Consider the following 6,189-nt stretch of genomic DNA (forward strand, 5'->3'; position numbering starts at 1 on the left):
TGATGAGATTTTTGATGCTGTTTTTTAACTTTTTTCAAAGATTGGTATAGGAAAAACTTGAATAACTGAACCTAAACTCTTCTGATTTAGACTTAAGAGGTGTCATTGGAAAGGTATTTTCTCATCCTTTTTATTTCTTTGCTAATAAACTCATTCAAAGGATGGAAGAGAAAGGTAGGATAAATGAACGTCATTCAAAGTTGAATTAAGGTGTGTTAGTATTCGAAAACACAAGATGGGACCCGAATGACGTTTTTTTTTTGGTCAGGAGTAAAAACAGTGTGAAAATACCTTTCTACTGAGATCCAATAAGTCTAAATCAGAACATTTTTGGCCCAGTTATTCAAGTTTTTTGTAAACCAATCTTTGAAAAAAAGTAAAAAAAACAGCATCAAAAATCTCATTCTTACGATTCCGTTGAAAAGATTTTCAAACTTTTTTCAAAAAGTTCTTTAAGAAACTATTTTTATTCATAAGAAACTTAATTTTTGTAGGTTTTTTCAAATCGGTCCAGCTCGCTTAAATCTTAATATTTTTCCGAAATATTTTGGTGGACGCCTTAAAATATAATAAATTCTGTAATCCCGGTGGAAAACCGCAACTTTTTTTGGTGATGCAGTCTAATGTACATTCATATGTATGACACGCCTATACCGATTCCGTTCGGGATCAAAATTATATATATGATATCTTCGACTATAGAATTATCGAAGTTCAAGTAGTAGCTGAGCCTTCATACAAGAATTCGAACTTTACTTCCTGTGTGACCCGCCTTAATTGTCTCCGATCGGGACCAAAATTTATATATGATATCTTCGACTATAGTAGATGATGTAAAAATGAGCTTCATACATTTTTAAGGACCACCCTAATGTGCATACATACAAATACTGATGCCCAGTTCATAGCAGTAAAACCCATAAAAAAAAGAACTTCCAGAATAGGTTCTAAGACTCGAGAAGTCCTGAAGTGGAGAAAGGCAGTTAACTTCGCCTATCATCCAGCTAAACGCCGCCTCCAACATATGTATCCAAAGCTACTTTGTAAAGTCCAATGCAGCGAGACGGTGATGCATTGCATTGGAGTTTTTTCCCCCTTTTTTTTTGTCTGAAAACGAAATCCAATACCCCTTCCAACGCCTGGCTATCTATCGGCCATTGACAGCAAAGCCTGCTGCGTCAGTGCGAAGCGTATCCCATATCCATGCTTTTGTTGTTATTCTCTTCTCGGTTCTTTTTTCTCTGTGGATGTTTTGAGTGCATTTGGATTTATGCCTAAATTTAGAAACGTTCTATGCTGCTGTTTTGGACGCATAAGTGCACACGTATGTACATGCATCCAATTTTCAAAGACTGCGCTGCATACGCACAAACACACACACACACACACACACGTACTCATAGGTAATATAGGCAATAGGCAACTGCTTTCGCCTCCCCAACTCACAGTGGCCTGCATAGAGCTGTTTGTTGCATTGCTGTCGTCAGTGTGCTTGGGGCACGTGCGCGCATTTTACCGTTGTGCAACTGACGTGCTTATTGACGAACAACTCTCGTTGCGTCGATTGAGAAGAGGGGGAGGAAATGGAATACACACACACATACATACATACATACAAACATATGTATGTGTGCGTGTATGCAGAGAGGATTATGCAAGCTTTGGACATATTGAATGATTTTAAGTGAAGAGCTTCTTGATTTGCAGATTGTTATAGGGGATCTCCAATGTGGCTTTATGTATGTATGTATGTATGTATTGCCATAAATATCTATGCAAGAAATGCGTGAATGCTTGAGGGGATTGAGTGGGAAGCTTTTGAAACCGTTCTTGCTCGTTAGTACGTTATTGTCCCGCACGAATTTTCGTATAATTTACCGTAATATCAGACTTAATTTTATACATAAATTTTTTACCACTCGAAAAGCGTTTTTTTAGCCCAAAAAGTGAAATCGGGGATTTATTCATTTGGATAATAATATGCATTTATTTCTTTTAAGCTCACTCGATTCTTTTCTCTGCAACATTTTACAACTTTTGCGCAGCTACAAACCAAGGCAATTAATTTACTTGCACAGTTTTAATATTTTGTGGATTCTTCATTTCAATTTTAATTAAATTTGCATTTTGGTAATTACGACAAATCGCTGGAAGCTTCCTAAGTGACCGACCCTATTGGTTTGCCTACCTCCATCAGCCTCTGGTCCATCAGCTCGTTTCAATTGAAAGTATTCGCATTCGTCACTCGCTGCTTACGTCAGTTTGCGCATTGGCCACTCACAGATTTTGCAAAGCTCTTCGGTTAATTTTGTAACTAAATATTTTATGAAAACAAAAATTTTATTAAAACAAATTACTAGCAAACGCGATGGCGAGGGCGGGGAGTGTTGGGGTTGTGCGTACTGGCAGCTTTAAAGCGCAGTGAATTTAAGTTTTCTATTAAAGCCCTTACCCCAGCGATGTGGCTCCGCAGGCGTATTTATGAACACACTGTTTGCCGCTTGCTCGCTTTGGGGGAGTACCTAATACCTTCCCATTAGTTGGAAGCTAAGTTCAATGCCGTTATTGGAGCTGATGCTGCTTCTGGGTAATTATTTTGTGCGAAACGTTTCACTGCCTGAGCATCGCAGTCAACCTACGGCCTCATTAACCTACGCGTATTTTATCAAATTACACGAATTTTGGAGGTAAAATTTCGTTTGGCCAGTAATACCCGAAGGTATTGAAATATTTAGCTTTATTTTTTTTTTATAAGAATAGCCTCATGGCCAAAAGGATTCGTTTTTTTTTTTTTTTTGTAGAACTGAGGGGAGCACTAAAGAGGCATTTTGTAAACGAAATATTGAAAAATTTAATAAAACTAAAATGCCAGCGGGAAATTACTCACTTGAAGATCAAGCTTTAGAGCTGCATGTGCTATGATTGACAAATGGAGACCCGAACATCCGTTTTGATAACGTAGACAGTTTTTGCATCATCGCATGAGCTACATCGGCAGCTGGTTTTATTTTCACTTATTTCTCTGGGCATTCCTGTGTAAAGCAATCTCGATTGAGCGATTTGTATACCCTTTCACTCATTTCCAGCGGAGTTCCAATGACCTTATAGTGTCCGCTGCGAACTCGGGCGAATTCAAACATCGATGTAAGAGATGAGCCAATCTGTAGTTTTATTTGAAAATATGAGGATATCAACCAACTATCAAGGGAACGAAGAGGTGGCATCATCTGAACTGCCCAAAAAATAATAGCGACCTGAAAATATTGACCCAGTCTATGTTCTGAATCAGAACTTGCTTTGATGTGATCAGGAGAGGGATTTTAGTAATGGTCTGTTACTTAGACACAGCTGCGCATTCAATTTCGAAATGCCGTTGCAGCTTTAACAACACTTCATTTGGGATCGACTGGGTGCAAAGTTGAAAAATAAGCAAATAATAAATAAAATAAAATAACAACAAAGTGAGGAAGAAATCATGCGCGAGTGTGTTGGCGACAGCATGCCACATCCATCTGCCACATTGCACCGCCCTGCTTTCTTCCTCAGACACCCACCCACCACTCCTTGCCGTACTGCATTCGCGAATGCATTCGAAAGCAACAACAGTGATGGCAACGGGCAGCGAACGGCGAGAAGCGGCCAGAGCCAGAGCGACATATGTACATACACACATTTCTGTTGTTCTTGTGCTAGAATGTACATAAATGTTGTTGCAATTGTTATTGGCGCGTCGACTGTTGATTTAACGCAGTTTGGCAGCACCTGTCACTCGAGTGTCGCCGATTTCGGTATTTATGCTTAATTGCAGCGAAAGAGCGAAGGCAGACAGCAGCCAGCAGCCAGCAGCCAGCAGCCAATGGCCCATGGTGGTGAAGGCGGTGCCGGGTGGGGTGTACGCAACCAGGGGTTGGCATGTTGTACATGGATGTTCGGGTTTGCTGTTGTTTAGTGGCTCACCGACACTTGGCTGCCGATGCATGTAAGGCGCTGCACAAAACGCACACACACGCACCCATCGCAAAGTCGTCGCTTGAATCTCGTGCCTGGCAGGCAGCTCGAGGCAGTTGCCAATTGGCAAAGCTACAACAGAACACATTTTTCATGCATCGAACCCTCTCCGCGTGCGTGGTTTGTTGTCGATGCGATGACTTGTTGAAATGCGAACCAGTGCCGGCAACCAATCGAGGTTACCCAAAATGCACAGTCGCTGCGAACTGACTTTTAGGCAGATGAAATTTTATTAATTTGCAAAAAGTGTGCGGAAGTCGCACGGCTTCAGCGGAGAGGGAAGCTAGCTTGTCATATCAAAGCAATTTTTTTTTTACCTCTCTCTAAGCTCAAAATTCAGGTCGTGGTCGGTTTTTAATACTTTGATTTAATATATATATATAGCATTTGCACTTTAAATGAAACCATTTTCAAATTAAGTGGAACCTTTTTCAAATTAGATGAAACATTTTTTTCGGATGAAGCGAAACCTTTTTCAAATTAAATTAAACCTTTTTCAGATTCAATGAAACTTTATGCAAATTAAATGAAACTTTTTTCAAATTAAATGAAGCATTCTTTAAAGGAAGTTTAATTTTATTTGAATAAAGTTTCATTGAATCTAAAAAGGGTTTCATTTAATTTGAAAAAGGTTTCGCTTTATCTGAAAATGGTTTCATTTAATTGGAAAAAAGTTTCATTCCAACTGAAAATGCTATAAATACAGAGGCTTACAATAAATCCTCTCACTTTTACAGACACTTCTTGATTCAAACGACTTTGCCCACTGTAAATCAGGCAACTGCAACTGTTGCACATTTATTTACTTGCAATGGCTGCGTCTCAACATGGTGAATATAGTATATCCAACCAGCTACAAACAACTAACCGAGCAGAGGACAAGAAATAGGCAGCCGTTAATTAAAAGAACACAAAGTGTGCGTTTAAAATGGCGGTGACTGTCATCGCATAGTACCAGTTAAAGCAAACCGTTAGAAAAATATTTCAATTTATAAACCAAAATACCATTGATGGCTATAAGCAACATCGTTCTAAAATACTTGCATAGCTAAGGGAATAACGTTTGGAAAAGATCAGTGTCGAAAATAAAAAAATGTAGCTGCAGAGACGGTGGCGAAACTCCACGGAAGATAATTTTACGTATTTGGTGCGATTGAAAAAGTATTGCCCCTCATTCAGCGCAGTCAAGTGATTAATTCTAATCTCGACCAGATATCAGCAATCGGTTAAAAAATCGGCCGCAATTGATTAAAATTAAATAATAATTGGGTTGTGTTTCATAAAGACAACACCGGACAAATAAAAGTTGGACGACTCATTAAAAATAAAGAGAGCTTTTCTGGGAAGTTTTAATACATCCTGCAAATATTTAGACCGGCCCTTGCGCCCTAAAATTAATTAAACTAACTTCAACACCGCAGAAATTCTACAGTTGTGGCATTATGGTTTTACATTATGGTTTATATGCATACATATGTATCGGAGTAAAAAAAAAAACAATAATTTGAAATATTCATGGGTAATTAATTTTTAGACCAACCAATATTTGATCATTGAGAAGTAATGGCAGAAAGGGACATTTTTAGTGCTTAGACCAGCGATGGGCAGTGAGAGCATTTACTGCACGCATTTATACAAAATGTATAGAAAACTCAAACAAAATCTGCCCGGGGACAAGTCGCTGCTCATCACCGGCTAAGAAGCTTTCCACTGAAATTAGCTTACCTTTCCTTTTCCGCATAAATGTTGCAATTAGCCTAACTCCGGAATTTAATGCCACCCCAAAGCCACTGGGAACCGGCTCTGATCCTTAAGTTGCCACGTTTTAAAGAAAAGACCTTTATTCCATTTAATTTAAGTTATCTTATTTAAATTTATGGCAGCAATTATGCTTTACGGCGAACTAGTGAATGACTAAAAAGGTTGATTAATAACAACAATTCTGTTTATGGCAATCAGTGGACTCGACGACGACGACGCGCCTTCCACATGAGGTTCCTTTGTTGCAAGTAAAAACTGAAAATAAAAAGGAGACAAATATTTAAGTATTTAAAAGAGGAAAACGCACATAATAAATTAAGTTAGGTTAGTTTGTGAATGGTGACTTTATATTGAACTTATGTATTTGCTTATATGAGTATAGAGCTTTTGCAAGTGAAAGCTCGTCGATGGGTTGTTCCA

The 6,189-nt window shown here is 38.6% G+C and overlaps 1 protein-coding gene across 10 annotated transcripts in view; it reads right to left on the reverse strand.

The window, feature by feature from the left end:
- The window catches only part of Mef2 (myocyte enhancer factor 2), a 152,518-nt gene that overhangs the window by 77,182 nt on the left and 69,147 nt on the right, over positions 1 to 6,189 (reverse strand). For all 10 annotated transcript variants that reach the window (XM_017620210.1, XM_017620254.1, XM_017620263.1 and 7 more), the window contains exon 3: positions 5,734 to 6,024. The gene's annotated coding sequence lies outside the window, so the exon portion shown is untranslated. The remainder of the gene's footprint in view (positions 1 to 5,733; positions 6,025 to 6,189) is intronic.

The sequence above is a fragment of the Rhagoletis zephyria genome, unplaced genomic scaffold (genome assembly GCF_001687245.7).
Source record: "Rhagoletis zephyria isolate East Lansing unplaced genomic scaffold, Rhagoletis_zephyria_1.1 Rzeph_scaffold_00038, whole genome shotgun sequence".
Taxonomy (NCBI): domain Eukaryota; kingdom Metazoa; phylum Arthropoda; class Insecta; order Diptera; family Tephritidae; genus Rhagoletis; species Rhagoletis zephyria.